This window comes from Oryctolagus cuniculus, chromosome 2 (genome assembly GCF_051225735.1).
Source record: "Oryctolagus cuniculus isolate XC-2025 breed Fujian yellow rabbit chromosome 2, ASM5122573v1, whole genome shotgun sequence".
NCBI lineage: Eukaryota > Metazoa > Chordata > Mammalia > Lagomorpha > Leporidae > Oryctolagus > Oryctolagus cuniculus.
Genome location: NC_142868.1, coordinates 154,528,076 through 154,544,492, shown reverse-complemented (window position 1 = coordinate 154,544,492; position 16,417 = coordinate 154,528,076). Strand labels below are relative to the sequence as shown.

The 16,417-nt window shown below is 40.0% G+C and overlaps 1 pseudogene; it reads left to right on the top strand.

The window, feature by feature from the left end:
• Positions 1–5,550: 5,550 nt before the first annotated feature.
• Positions 5,551–15,996, top strand: LOC149128103 (centromere protein H pseudogene; annotated as a pseudogene).
• The last annotated feature ends 421 nt before the right edge of the window (positions 15,997–16,417 follow it).

The window sequence follows — 16,417 nt, the reverse complement described above, 5'->3', positions numbered from 1 at the left end:
TGGTCGGCACCGAGGCTCACTTGGCTAGTCTTCCGCCTGCGGCGCCAGCACCCGGGGTTCTAGTCCTGGTTGGGGCGCCGGATTCTGTCCCTGTTGCTCCTCTTCCAGTCCAGCTCTCTGCTGTGGCCCGGGAAGGCAGAGGAGGATGGCCCAAGTGCTTGGGCCCTGCACCCGCATGGAAGACCAAGAAGAAGCACCTGGCTCCTGGCTTTGATCGGCACACCATGCTGGCCGTAGCGGCCATTGTGGGGCTGAACCAATGGAAGGAAGACCTTTCTCTCTGTCTCTCTCTCTCTCACTGCCTAACTCTGCCTGTCAAAAAAAAAAAAAAAAAGTAAATAAATAGTCCTGAGAGCTGCCTTCCCTTGATCTAGAGGTACATTTCTACCACCAAAAAAGTTGGGAGTTTCTAAGTAAAAGTCCTTGCGTTAGGCAGTTCACACCAACCAGTCCCTTGGAAGTATCTTCTATTTTTCTTTTACACAGTGAAATATGCAGGGTCATCACATTTTTCAGCTATGTCCCATAATAAAGCCATGACAAATCAAAAATATTTTAAGTTGAAACTGGATTTAGTACACCTAATGTGGTGGCCATGATGGCTTAGCAACACAGTACACCGTAAGGCATCAACTGTATCCCTTTGTGGTAGGGCACTGACCGGGAAATGCAGCCACCACTGCCCAGCATCACAATATTGTATCACAGAGCATGCTGCTAGCCAAGGAAAAGATCAGAATGCGAAGCAGGATTTCTACTGACTGTGTGTCATTTTCAAACCATTTAAAGGCAAAAAATTGTGAGTTGAACCATCCTAAGTCAGGGATGGTCTGTTCTACAGCCAAGGTTGATATATTTCATCTTTTAGGTTCAAAAAACAAAAATGAATGACCATCACTACATCTTTTATAAGCAAGTACAATATCATGATAAGCTGCAAAAATACTTGATTACTTGGGGCTAATTGGATTCTGAGACAATGCTAAACATGAGGGCATCTGATTATTTTTGAAAGGGTAAATATCATGTGTAGAAGATTTAAGTAGAAGTGCACTGCAATTAGTCACTTCAGTATTTACATACTGCTTTTCTAACCCAATTACTCCAAAGCTTCTTCAAGGAATATCTGAAAGGAAACATAATTTGTTCTATAATTCCAAGACTCCTCCTTTTTCATAAACACAGTCCTGTGTAGTACAAATTAAAGGCTAGGGGCCAGCATTGTGTCATGGCTGGATAAGTTGCAGCCTGCAATGCTGGCATCACATATGGGTACCAATTCATGTCCACTTCCACCTCCCTGCTTATGCACTTGGGAAAGCAGAAGAGGATGACCCAAGTACTTGAGCCTCTGCAACACATATGAGAGATAGGGATGAAGCTCATGGCTCCTTGGCTTCTGCCTGGTCCAAACCTAGCCATTATGACCATTTGGGGAATAGACCAGTGGATGGAAGATATCTGTGTGTGTATGTGTGTGTGTGTGTGTGTGTGTGTGTGTCTTTCTCTCTCTCTCTCCCTTTCTGTAGCTCTGCCTTTCAAATAAATTAAATCTTAAGAAAAGATCAGAGGCTCTATTTTTTCTAATGCAGCATTAAGCCATTTTTCTGTTGTCACCCTTAAATCAAAAGAACACATAAATGTCAGGTCATAAAAATGTGACAAGTCACTTCATTATTCAGTTCGTTCTTAAAGTGATTATCGGTGGTCTCTGTGAGAGAATACACATTTACCCTCAGAAAAGAACTAGTCCAATGTTCTCAGTCACTGTTTTTTAGAGAAAACGTTTTCATTCCTGCTGTAATATAATTTCAATCACAGTCACCCCCAAGTATTTAAACTCAAAGGAAGTGAAGTGAGCTATGTATTAACTAAAGTATATTACCAACCCTATCCACTTCTTCCTTAGATAACTAATTTAATGTTACTTCAAAAGACACAGCCACATGGTTTTTGATAGCTTGTTCAGGATTTAATAAGCACATAAACTTAGACAACCTTGACAACTACTCCAGCTTCATAAAATAAAATTTTTATGACCACCTCACCACTTAAGTACTCCTAGTCCTCAAAAAGGCTTGCTCACTTACCTAACAGAGGATAATCACAATCACACTGAGCTACATTAAGCTGAGTCCATGCTTCCTGCTTAGTAGATATTAACAACAGGGCTACATGTATGGATTTCTGGTGTGGATACATGGCATAGGATTCCCAACCCTTATGAAAGACAATGGAATTCATCTAGGGCTTGTTTTTTGTTTGTGTGGTTTTAGCAAGGAAATGTTGTAAATAAGATGAACCCCTCCAATCTTCAGGTCACAATATTGGCAAGGATTTCCAACCTACAGTGGTATAAAGGGCTAGTAAGCCATTTCATAACAGGGAACCAGAAGAGAAAACTGGAACAAATGAGCCCAATCAACATTTCAACATTCAGAGAAGAACTTCTCTACTAGATTTGTGCTCAAAAGCTTGCATTCCCATTTCTCTCCCCACCTGCTCCTACTCTAAGCATGCCATTTATCATCTTAAAAATAATTATGCATTGAGAAAACCTAAGGAAATCTTCAGTATCTTAAAATAACTCTTACTGTGACAAATCCTGATTCTGAAAGGCCTTACTGAACATTATCATGTGGCACATAATAGTTATATTGCTGTGCTGGTAACAAGCCTTTCCGGAGACTAGGGCCTTTTTCCAAAACTTTCTTCTCATTTCTCTGAACCACCTGGGGAGGAGACACAGTTTCCAGTGCATTTTCTTCATACCCTATCACAAAAAAAATATTTTCCATAGAATCAACCACAACCAAGAACTCACCTTTCAAACAGAATGCAAGAATTACTAGGTTTCTACCTGGACCTCAGATTTAGAAGGGCTTACCGATAATATGCTTATACATAGAAGTCTCAAACACAGAGACTTCTTTGAAATGAGGCCGACAAGACCCACAGAGCCTAGCCTGCTTTTCACATGGTGGTCTGTGTGTATCTCCATATCTAACATCATCAGTATTTTAATAAATGATTTTTATATCTGTCCACCAATGGAATACTGCTGATAGGCATAAAAAGATTGAAGTCAAATATCTCAAAGTTAGGTTTGTTGTAATTTTGACTACTGATCTTCCTTTCCACATTAATAACCAGAGTAATGTTTTAAAATGGAAGGCAATTTTAAATGCTAAGAAATACAAAAAGCTGTACAAAGAATTAGTGGTCTATATATGAAGTAAACTAAAATATTGTCTGGTTTTTGAGTAGAAATTGATATAAATTAAAAAGAGAAAAAGAAACTATTTGTCCTTGAAACAAGCAACATGTCCCTTTAACAGATTGCGTTTCTTCTACTGAAGGTCCAGACTTCGAAGTGAGTAACATTAACATGACAATATTATAAAACATGTTTACTATATTTAGTTTTTTTTAGTGAGCCGCGATGCCGGCAGTCATGTATTCTTTTTACAAAGTCATTCCATGGCCGGCGCCGCAGCTCACTAGGTTCTAGTTCTAGGTTCTAGGCTCACTAGGCTAATCCTCCGCCTGCAGCGCCGGCACCCCGGGTTCTAGTCCCGGTTGGGGTGCCGGATTCTGTCCCGGTTGCCCCTCTTCCAGGCCAGCTCTCTGCTGTGGCCCGGGAGTGCAGTGGAGGATGGCCCAAGTGCTTGGGCCCTGCACCTGCACAGGTGTCCAGGAGAAGCACCTGGCTCCTGGCTTTGGATCAGCACGGTGCACCGGCCATGGCGGCCATTGGAGGGTGAACCAATGGAAAAAGGAAGACCTTTCTCTCTGTCTCTCTCTCTCTCTCTCTCTCTCTCTCTCACTGTCCACTCTGCCTGTCAAAAAAAAAAAAAAAAAGTCATTCCATGATGCTTGTCTACTTCGGCTGTTCTCTTTTAGTTTATGAAAGAATTAACGGAAACCATTGCTAATAAGGGAATTCTTAGGGACAGGAGTGCAGTACAATCTAATTGAATTAATAACGACAGTTAGAATTTTCCCTTTCTAGTCTTTTCAAATCCCTGGACCCTGTATTTATGCCATTCATTCTGCACAGTTCTTCCTTTGTGTGCATTTCTCTTTTCTCTAGAATTTCATAACAGCAAAATCTATAAATAATTAAGAAGAGACTACTTACCACAAAGACGAACATAGACTTTCCCTTCTTCAGGGAGTATGATGCACTCCTTTGTCTCTCCTTCATAATTTTCTCTTTGTTTCTTGGACATAATCTGCTTGCCTAGATACTGCAGGTTACCCTATGAAGAAAGGTTGATTTTTGTTGATAAGAAGCTATATACAGAAATCTGTTGAGCATGTTGTATTTTCCATTTCTCTTACTCAAGTTCTTAATGTATTTTAAAAATATTTTCTGGATAATTCCACATTGGTTAAATGCATAAAACTCTGATGAAATTCAAAGGTGTGAACACAAAACCTATTCACCTCAGATCAATAGGAAACCATCTAACTTTGGGTTATAAAGATGTATATCGGGTTACTTCCTACTCTTTTCTTATAAAACCACTTTTACTGCCTCATCCTACTATAATACAAAAGTTAGTATATTCTGTGACTTTGATTAAACAATGGCAGTCAGAAACAATGACATCAGGCAAGAGAGGCTGAAACAGCTAAAGTCTTGACATTTGTCATGTCCTGAAATAGACAGACCTAGTACATACAGAGCTTAGGAGACATGTCCATTTCCACCTCACTATTGACTTTAGTGAAGCTGCCTTTTTCTTTAGAGCTGCTTCACTTTCACTTTCACAGGTCAACTCCCATCAGAAACAAGGTTTCTCTGTAATAATGCTGTGGTGAATATTGTCTGTCCACTGGAAATATTTAGTTACAGGAACAGTTTATTGAAATAGGACCTGACCTTTGTATTCTTCAAATCACTGAAATATAAAGGGAAAAGTATAGGTGATAAATAATAGTTAAGAATATTATCTTACATTTATATTCCATCATTAATTTTTCAGGATGCTGATATATAATACATATTATCCTTACCAGAAATTTAAGACATGAGGAGATTAAGTATGAGTGGCTACACTTCACAGACAGGTCAAAGGACACATGAGTGGCGAAAGGAGTGGTATTAAAACTTCAGCCACCTGTAGTACCAGCATCCCCCTTGAATTCAGTTCAAGTCCCAGCAGACCCACTTCAGATCCTACTCCTAGTATTGCACCTGGGAAAGCATCAAAATATGGCCCAAGTGCATGATCCCTGACACACACATGGGAGACCCAGATGGAGTTCCAAGCTTCACTGAGGCCATTTGGGGACTGAATCAGCAGATGGAAGAATGTGCACTCTCTCTTTCACCTGTCACTCTTTCTAATACATAAATATTTCCAAAAACATAAATAAATTAAAACCACAGCCTCCAGCTCTTAACATCCTATTCTCAATTTCTTTTCTTTTCTTTTGGTTCCTATGTATCTATTCCTATTATGATCCTATATTACTGTTCTCTATTTTGGTTCTCATATTCCTAGGATCTAATGAAGACCACTTAGGATTAAAGTGCCTGCCATGTTCGGATGTATTCTCAGTGGGTTCCACAGGAGTCATGTGTTAACATTCAATCCCCACTGTAAGGTATAAGAGGGTGAAACTGAATCCCACTACTGTGTTGACAGGTGGAGCTTTTTGGAGACGATTAGGTTTAGAAAAAGTCATCAAAATGGTGCACCTGTGGTTGAATGCTGGTGGCTTCATGAGAAGAGAGAAACCAGAAGGCATAAACATGCTCCCTTTCTCTTGCTATGTTAAATCCTGTGCTGCCTCGGGATTCTGCCAGCAAGGAGGCCATTACCAGGGGGCAGGGATCAGGATGCCACTTGGGACACTCACATCCCGTATCCGAGTGCCTGATTTGACTCTGGCCTCCTGTACTTTGGATGCAGCTTCTTACTAACATGTACCTGGGCAGCATCAGAGGATAGCTCAAGTACCTGGGTCCCTGACAACCATGTAGGAGACCAGTATTGAATTTTGAGCTCCTGGATTCAGCCTGGCCCAACCCAATGTGGGCATTTAGGTACTGAGCCTGAGCCCATGGATGGATGATCTATGGTCTCTCTCTCTCTCTCTCTCTCTCTCTCTCCCTCTCTCGCTCTATCTTTGCCTTTCAAATAAATGGAGGGGAGGGGAGGAAGGGGAAGGGAAGGGAAGGGAAGGGAAGGGAAGGGAAGGGAAGGGAAGGGAAGGAAGAGGCAGACATTACCAAATTTGGCCCCTCAATCTTGCACTCACAGAACTGTGAGCCAAAATAAACCTCTCTTCTTTATAAAGCAACCCAGCCTCAGGCATTTCATTATAGTAAGGCAAAACTGATTAGTGCACTGCTTAATCCCATGCTTCAATAAAAAGCACTCAGTAAATACAAATGAGATTTGGCTGTGTCTTGGTGGCCTGCAGCAATGGAGAAAGTCAGTGAGGCAAGTAGTCACTGAGGCTGCCTGCTCAGAAGAGGAAGGTAGCGCAGGCAGACTGGCTGGCAGCACTCAGTGAGGACTGCATGACCCTGTTGCTCAGGCACCGAACACAGACAAAACATTTCATGGAATGTAAGTCAACAGTTGATGCAAATCAAGAAAAAACTCCATAACAAGTAATGTAAGAATACCAAATCAAGACTATAATTGAAGCTCTGAAGAAGGAAATTGAAGAGGTAAAAATTGTTTTTAAAATGCAAAATATTGCATTAGACAGGATATATTGTTCAGCTGTTCTTAAAAGAAAACTTGGAGAAAATTGATGCCAAGGGGAGATTTAAGATGCCTGGTTAGGGTACAGCCATACAAACTTAAGCTGCTTTGGGATATGAAAAGAACAAAGGAAGAACTTCGTTTCCAGGGGTCTGATTGACAGAAATTTTCAGGGAAGAAGTGAAAAAACAATGAAGACTCTGTGGGACATGAAGAGAGAAGAAGGAGACACCATTTCAGCCAGCCATGCAATGCAGCCAGCTTCTGGCTGTGAGTTGAGGCCATCTTGCCACATCAAGATGGAAGAAATCACCATGCACCCTGCCACTCAGTTTTAGCTGAGAGGGAATTCCATAGTCACCTACTGACTTTAGTTCAGTCTGGAGATTTGACTGGGGTCTAAACAATTGCTGGGCTTGGAGGAGGGAAGCTGCCTAACTTCTGTTCCCTCTCCCACTCCCACAGAGTGCCATATTTAGTGCCATATTTAGCAACAGAAAGTCATACCACATGCCTCTATTCTCCTACAGCATTGTAGAGTCAGGACAACATGTGGGGCAAAAGGCAGATTCTCTACATCCTGCAACTGTGGGAGTTTTGGGGCATGAGCCCCAGAACTACACTCATGCACTCCGTGTGAGCAAGGGGAATTCATTAGCTTCTGGGGGCTAACAATAAGAAGCAGCCCATAAAAAAATCCATTCCCACCCTTGGAGATCTGGGTAATGACCCCACTATGCCCTATAACACCAGGGCTGTAACAATTCATTATAAATTTCTTGGTGCCACTGCAATCTACCTGGTGGACATAGGAAACAAGCTACCTGTTACCCATCTCTCTAGACTCAAACCCTCCAGAGTTAAATCTCTTTTATATCTTGTAGTTACCCAAAGGGCTGGGGAAGGGTTCAGTTCACATCCTCTAGTCATAGGAGTAGGGCTGTATTATAAGCCACAGCACTGGTTGGACTCTCCTAACAGGACCTGAGGAAGGGTCCATCCACATCACACAGTCCTAGAACCACAGCAATTGGTGCCACAAGACCTGGCATCTCTCAGACTTGCCAGTAGAACAAGGGGGCAGACTGAACTCTCTATGGACCAAGGATATACACCTAAGGAAACCCTTATTCACCTCAAAACAATGCCTCTATCCCTATAAACTGCAGCAGACTATTCCATTGTGTCATTTATAGACACAGTTGACATTGATTAAGACAAAAAAGATCACCTAGAGATTATAATCCTGGGCTCACCTAGGACCAAAGCCAAAACAACAAATCAAGTGATACCGTGCATACTAGCTAAACCATAAACTCTTTTACAGTAAAATCTACTCCATAAAGAAAAGGCGATGAATACATTAGATGAGCAGATGTCAACGTAGTGACACAGGAAATTTCCTTGACCTGAAGCGCTGGCAACCTATATGGGTGCTGGTTCTAGTCCCAGCTGCCCCTCTTCTGATCCAGCTCTCTGCTGTGGCCTGGGAAAGCAGTAGAAGATGGCCCAAGTCCTTGGGCCCCTGCACCCACGTGGGAGACCCGAAAGAGACACCTGGCTCCTGGCTTTGGATCGGCACAGCTCTGACCATTGCAGCCATCTGGGAAGTGAACCAGCGGATGGAAGACCTCTCTCTCTATCTCTACCTCTCTGTAACTCTGTCTTTCAAATAAATAAAATAAATCTTTTTAAAAAAAAGATAGAAATGTCTCAAACTAAAGATTTAATGATGCACCTTGAAGACTTAGAAAAACAAACCAAATCAAAAATCAGCAGGACATGCAAAATAATAAGGATTAGAACAGAAATAAATAAACTTTAAAAATCAACAAAACAAAAACTGGTTTTTTGAGAAAATAAAGAAAACAGGTAAATCTCTAGTCAAACAAAGGATAAAAAGAGAAAAAATTCAATTAGCATGAAAAATAAGACATTACAATGGACACCACTGAAATACAAAAGATCCTAGGAAACTGCTCTGAAGAACTATATGCTAATAAACTGGAAAACCTTGAAGAAATGGATAAATTCCTGGATTCATATAACCTTCCAAGATTAACTCAAGAAGATATAAATAACATAAACAGACCCATAGGTAGCAATGACATTTCAGCAGTAATCAAAAGTCTTTCATCAAGGAAAAGACTGGGACCTGATAGCTTTACTACTGAATTCTATGAAACAATCAAAGAGGAAGTAACTCCAATACTTTTCAAAATATTCCAAAACACTGAATAGGATGGAAGTCTGCCAAACTTTTTATGTGGGAAGCATTACTTTAATGCTAAAACCAAATAAATGACACAAAAAGTAAACTACATATCTTTATCTTTAATGAACCTAGAAGCAAAGATTCTCACCAAAATACTAGCAAATCAAATCCAAAATCACATCAAAAAGATTATGTATCATGGTCAAGTGGGATTTATTTCAGAAATGCTAAGGAGGTTCAACATTCACAAATCAATATATGTCATAAATCACATCTATAAAATGAAAAAAAAAAAACACATGGTATCTCAATAGATTCAGAGAAATCATTTGAGAAAACTCAACATCCTTCATGATAAAAAAAAAACCTTCCACAAATTAGGTATATAAGGAACATTCCTTAAAATTATAAATGCTATATATCACAAACCAATACCCAATATCATACTGAATGGTGAAAATCTGAAAGCACAGATCTGGAACCAGACAAGGATGTCCACTTTGAACAATCTTATTCAATATACTAACGCAAATTTTTAAAGAGAAATTAGGAAGGAGAAAGAGAGAGAGAGAGAGAGAGAGGAAAGAGAGAGAGAGAGAAAAAGAGAGAGAGAGAACAGACATTGAAACTGGAAAAAAATGTCATATTATTCATGTTTGTAGACAGCAAGATGTTGCACATAGAAAAACACTCCACCAAAATGCTGGTAGATCAATCAATTCATTTAAGTCACAGGTTACAAAAAAAATGAAAAAGTAGCTTTTTTGTATGCTAATAATGAACTCACAGAAAGAGACATCAAGAAAGAAATTCCATTCACAATAGCAAAAAAATTTCAAATAGTTATGAATATATTTAACCAAAGAAGTGAATGATCTCTACAATGAAAATTATTAAACATAGAAGAAAGAAATCATCAAGGACACAAAAAAATGGAAAGATATTCTTTTCTCATGGATCAGAAGAATCAGTATCATTAAAATATCTGTACTAGCTAAAGCAATTTAAAGATTCAGTGTTTGAAATACTCTCATGGGCTTTTCAGCTGGATCCGCATGCCTTAAGGGCTGATTCTGAGGCCAGAGTGCTGTTTAGGACATCCGCCATTCTATGAGTCTGCTGTGTATCTCATTTCCATGTGGGATCATTCTCTCCTTTTTTTATTCTATCGGTTAGTATTTGCAGACACTAGTCTTGTTTATATGATCCCTTTGGCTCTTAGTCCTATCATTATGATCAATTGTGAGCTGAAATTGATCACTTGGACTAGTGAGATGGCATTGGTACATGCCACTTTGATGGGATTGAATTGGAATCCCCTGGCATGTTTCTAACTCTACCATTTGGGGCAAGTCTGATTGAGCAGGTCCCAAACTGTACATCTCTTCCCTCTCTCATTCCCACTCTTATATTTAACAGGGATCACTTTTCAGTTAAGTTTCAACACTTAGGAATAACTGTGTATTAATTTCAGAATTAAACCAAAAGTATTAAGTAGAACAAACAAAAAAATCACTAAGAGGGATAACGTATTAAGTTGTTCATCAACAGTCAGGGCAAGGGCTGATCAATTCACCATTTCTCATAGTGTTCATTTCACTTTAATAGGTTTCCTTTTTGGTGCTCAGTTAGTTGTCACCGATCAGGGAGAACATATGGTATTTGTCCCTTGAGGACTGGCTTATTTCACTCAGCATAATGTGTTCCAGATTCCTCCATTTTGTTGAAAATGACCGGATTTCATTGTTTTTTACTGCTATATAGAATTCTATAGAGTACATGTCCCATAATTTCTTTATCCAGTCTACTGTTGATGGGCATTTAGGTTGATTCCAGGTCTTAGCTATTGTGAATTGAGCTGCAATAAACATTAAGGTGCAGACCGTTTTTTGTTTCCCAATTTAATTTCCTTAGGGTAAATTCCAAAGAGTGGGATGGCTGGGTTGAATGGTAGGGTTATATTCAGTTTTCTGAGGAATCTCCAGACTGACTTCCATAGTGGCTTTACCAGTTTGCATTCCCACCAACAGTGGGTTAGTGTCCCTTTTTCCCCACATCCTCGCCAGCATCTGTTGTTGCTAGATTTCTGCATGTGAGCCATTCTAACCGGGGTGAGGTGGAAACTCATTGTGGTTTTGATTTGCATTTCCCTGATTGCTAGTGATCTTGAACATTTTTTCATGTGCCTGTTGGCCATTTGGATTTCCTCTTTTGAAAAATGTCTATTGAGGTCCTTGGCCCATCTCTTAAGTGGGTTGTTTGTTTTGTTTTTGTGGAGTTTCTTGATCTCTTTGTAGATTCTGGTTATTAATACTTTATCTGAATGGCAGATGTCCTAAACAGCACTCTGGCCTCAGAATCAGCCCTTAAGTCATGCAGATCCAGCTGAAAAGCCCATGAGAGTATTTCAGGCATGGAAAGCCAAGACACTCTGGCAAAAAAAAAAAAAAAAAAAAAAAAAAAAAAAAAACTAAATGAAAGATCTTTGTGAGTGAGATCCCAGTGGAAAGAACAGGTCATCAAAGACGGAGGTACCTTTCTCTGAAGGGAGGAGAGAACTTCCACATTGACTATGACGTTGTCTAAATATGATCAGAGTCAATGAACTCAAAAGGCTTCCATAGCCTTGGCAACTCATGACAAGAGCCTAGGGTGATTACTGAGGCCATAAACAAGAATGTCAATTTGTTAAGTCAACAACAGGAGTCACTGTGCACTTACTCCTCATGTAGGATCTCTGTCCTTAGTGTGCTGTACATTGAGATGTAATGCTATAACTAGTACTCAAACAGTATTTTTCACTTTGTGTTTCTATGTGGGTGCAAACTGTTGAAATTTTTACTTAATATATGCTAAACTGATCTTCTGTATATAAAGATAATTGAAAATGAATATTTATGTGAATGGAAGGGGAGAGGCAGCTTGAAAGGGGATGGTTGTGGGTGAGAGGGAAGTTATTGGGGGGAAGCCATTGTAATGCATAAGCTGTACTTTGGAAATTTATATTCATTAAATAATAGTTTTTTTTTTTTTTTTTTTTTTTTTTTTTTTTTTTTTTTTTATTTTTTGACAGGCAGAGTGGACAGTGAGAGAGAGAGACAGAGAGAAAGGTCTTCCTTTGCCGTTGGTTCACCCTCCAATGGCCGCCATGGCCCGCGCGCTGCGGCCGGCGCACCGCGCTGATCCGATGGCAGGAGCCAGGAGCCAGGTGCTTTTCCTGGTCTCCCATGGGGTGCAGGGCCCAAGCACCTGGGCCATCCTCCACTGCACTCCCTGGCCACAGCAGAGGGCTGGCCTGGAAGAGGGGCAACCGGGACAGAATCCGGCGCCCCGACCGGGACTAGAACCCGGTGTGCCGGCGCCGCTAGGCGGAGGATTAGCCTAGTGAGCCGCGGCGCCGGCCCTAAATAATAGTTTTAAAAAAAGATTCAATGTTACCCCTCTCAAAATATCAATGACATTTTTTTCCCTGAGTTGAAGGAGTTTATTCTGGAGGCTTGGTAAACACTATAAAGGAGTAACTGGGGAGCCAGCGCACATTGGCACACCAGGTTCTAGTCCCGGTTGGGGTGCCGGATTCTGTCCCAGTTGCCCCTCTTCCAGGCCAGCTCTCTGCTGTGGCCCGGGAGTGCAGTGGAGGATGGCCCAAGTGCTTGGGCCCTGCACCCCATGGGAGACCAGGAGAAGCACCTGGCTCCTACCTTCGGATCAGCGCAGTGCACCGGCCATAGCGCATTGGTCGCGGCGGCCATTGGAGCGTGAACCTACAGCAAAGGAAGACCTTTCTCTCTCTCTCTCACTCTCTCTCACTGTCCACTCTGCCTGTCCAAAAAAAAAAAAAAAAAAAAGGAGTAACTGGGGAAGAAGACAATATTAGGCATGTATCAAATTTCCACTGTGGGACACTGGTGTTTCATGTTGCTAGGGATTTTCCAGAGCCAGCATAGAACATGCATTGCCAAAAGCATGGGAGCTGGACTATTTACACACCATCTCCATCCATATATTGACTGAACTAGTACTGACTAAAGGACTTGTGCCTTTGTGGTGAGGGCAGAGTGGGTGCTTACAACCTAACAAAACCCTAGGCAAAGGGCTACAGGCACTGACAATTGAACATTTTCAAACATAAGTCCTAAGGGAGAATGAGCAAGGCACACCTTGGCTGCTACCTAATATGTAGACAGTGCATTGCATTGCATTGTATTGCACTCAACTGAATAGAAAAGAAATGAATTGAGTTGAGAATTATGAGTTCTGCCCATGCCAATTCTTCCTAATTGTGTAGGTACAAATCACTCATTCCTCCAAACAAGCCATTATTAAAAAATAAATAAATCTTAGTTAGGGGCAGGAGATTGGCCTAACAAGTGGAACTGCCAGTTGAGATGCCTGTGTCTATAACAGAGTGCCTGAGTTCAAGTCCTGGCTCCCCTCCAAATTTTAGTCCCCTGCAAATGCACACCCTGGGAGGCAGCAAGTGATGGCTCAACTAGTTGAGTCTCTCATCCACGTGAGAGATCCAGATTAAGCTCCCAGCTCAGTTGAGTCCCCAAGGCATTGCAGGCATTTCTGTAGTGAACAAGCAGAGGGGGTTCTCTCTGACCAATGACATTCTTTACAGAATTTGAAAAAGCAATCCTAAAATTCATTTGGAACCAAAAAAGACCCAGAATAGCCAAAGCGATCCTGAACAAGAAAAATCAAGCTGGAGGCATCACACTACCTGACTACAAAATTGAAACAGCATAGTCTGGCATAAAAACCAACACATAGATCAGTGGAACTGAACAGAGAGCCCAGAAATTAATTCATACTAAAGCCAACTTATTTTTGAAAAAGGTGCTCAGACCATATCTCCTAGTAAGGATAATCTCTTTTAAGCAAGCTGCTGCCAAAACTGGATGCATATTTGTAGAATAATAAAATTAGATCCATCCTTTTCACCATATACAAAAATAAAGATGGATCAAAGACCAAAATTTAAGAACTGAGACAATAAATTTGATGGAAAAAAACACAGAGAAACATGCTGAGACACCGAAGTAGGAGACAACTTCTTGGACAAGATCCCCAAAGCACAGGCAACAAATGCAAAACTGGACAAATGGGACTATATCATACTCAGAGGCTTTTTAACAGAAAAGGAAATGATCCATAGAGTGGAGATATCCAACAGAATGGAAAAAAATATTAACAAACCACTTATGTGACATAAGATTAATATCCTAAATACATCAGAAACTTTAAAAACTCAACAATAGCGGTCAGTGACATGGCTCACTCTGCCTGTGGTGCCAGCATCCCATATGGGCACAAGGTTCTAGTCTTGGCTGCTCCTCTTCCAGTCCAGCTCTCTGCTGTGGCCCAGGAGGGCAGTGGAAGAGGGCCCAGGTCCTTGGGCCCCTGCACCCACATGGGAGACAGGAGGAAGCACCTGGCTCCTGGCTTCGTATCAGCATAGCTCCAGCCGTAGCAGCCATTTGGGGGGTGAACCAACAGAAGGAAGACCTTTCTCTCTGTCTCTCTCTCTCACTGTCTAATTCTGTCAAATAAAAAAAAAAAACTCAACAATAAAAAAACAACCAATCCAGTTGAGAATTGGGCAAAGAACTTCAATAGACAGTTCTCAAAAGAAATAAAAAAAGGTCAACAAATATTTGAAAAAAAAAATGCTCAACATCACTAACCATAAGAGAAATGCAAATCAAACTAACATTGAGATATCACCTCACCCCGTCAGAATGGCTAAAATCCAAAACACAGAGTAACAAATGCTGGTGAGGATGTGGACAAAGGGGAACACTTATTTACTATTGGTGGGAATGGAAATTAATACAGCTACTGTGAAAACAGTGTGGAGATTTCTTGCTCAGGATCACTTTGGCTATTCTGGGTCTTTTGTGATTTCAAATGAATTTTAGGATTGCTTTTTGCAATTCTGTAAAGAATATCCCACTACTTGGAATATACTCAAAAGACTTAAACACAGTGTAACAGAGAGGTATCTGTACCACCATATTTACAGCAGCACTGTTCACAGTAGCCAAAATCTGGAATCAACCAAGGCATCCATCATCAGATGAATGGATAAAATAAATGTGGTAAGTATACACAATGGAGTATTACTCAGCTAAAAAAATGAAATTCTATCATTTGCAGCAGAATGGACACAACTGGAGGACATCATGTTGTGTGAAAAAAGCTGAACCCAGAAAGACAAATACCTCATGTTCTAAATTTAAAAGCAAACAAACAAAAAAGAAATAAAAAGAAGAAAATGTCTAGTGGATCTTCATTGTTGTAAATTTTTTTGTGAAATCTTGTTTTATACCTTTGTCAAACCAATGGTTAAGAATGTCATACTCACCAAAATTTTGATTATTTGTGATTGCTTTAAAATTTACTGTATATGGATGGAATGGTCATTTTTCCATTCAATTATTGTTTATAGTCTTCATCTATATTCCCACTTAACTATGGTCTTTTTATTTTTACTTGTTAAACTTCTTATTTGGTGAAGTAGTAAGCCTTTTTAGTGTAATATAAATGTATAAAATGGTATCTCAAAAACTAAAATTAAAAAAACTGAAAAGGAGAAGGAAGAAGAGTAGGAGGGAGAGAGGGAAGGAAGAGAGGGAAGGAAGGAAGAAGGGAATGATGGAATACCATTATTTTCTTAGAACTGTATCTGCAAATCACATTGAATCTGTTAAAAACTTTAAAAATTTAAATTAAAAAAAATTAAAAAGAAAGAAAATTGATGCCATGAAGGTGGACTCATGGATATCATGAAATATGAATCTGTATATATGAAATACATGAAATTTGTATGTCTTAAATGAAATCTTAATAAGTTCACAGAAAGAATCTATGAATTTAGAGGGAAAACTGCTTATTATAAAGAAGAGATTGGCATTAAAACAAGCTTCAGAAGATAAGATGTCAGAAGTACAGGCTGAAAAGAACAACCAGAAAGATTTGGGCAGTGTGGGAAATTTAGACAAGACCACAGGACAAAACCTACAGATGGAGAGAGTCAGCATGTGTTAGAGAACCTTGTCTCAGGGAATGAAGCTCATTAGGTTGAGGGTTCTGCTTTTAAAGAAATTGTTCTACAACTTGAGAAGAATCTCACCATGACCAAATAAGATTTCTATTTTGGCATTTTTGGGTTCTTTCTTTGATATGTTACTTAAATAGCAGATTTCAAGATAAATGTAGTTTGGGAACTATTTTAATACTGCAATTTCTTTTAGCTTGAGTCTATACTATAATACAAAACTGTTTTAAATATTATAATTAAAGTAGTTGGCATACTCCAAAAAACTCAAAATCTTATCCTTGGAAGGAAAACATTTGGTCCAGCTTTCCACTGAATGTGGACATTTTTCTATAACATGCCTAACGGTCTCAATTCTTATGAACATGCTTATGCACTTTTCACACCAAAATATTAGAAAAATACATCTAA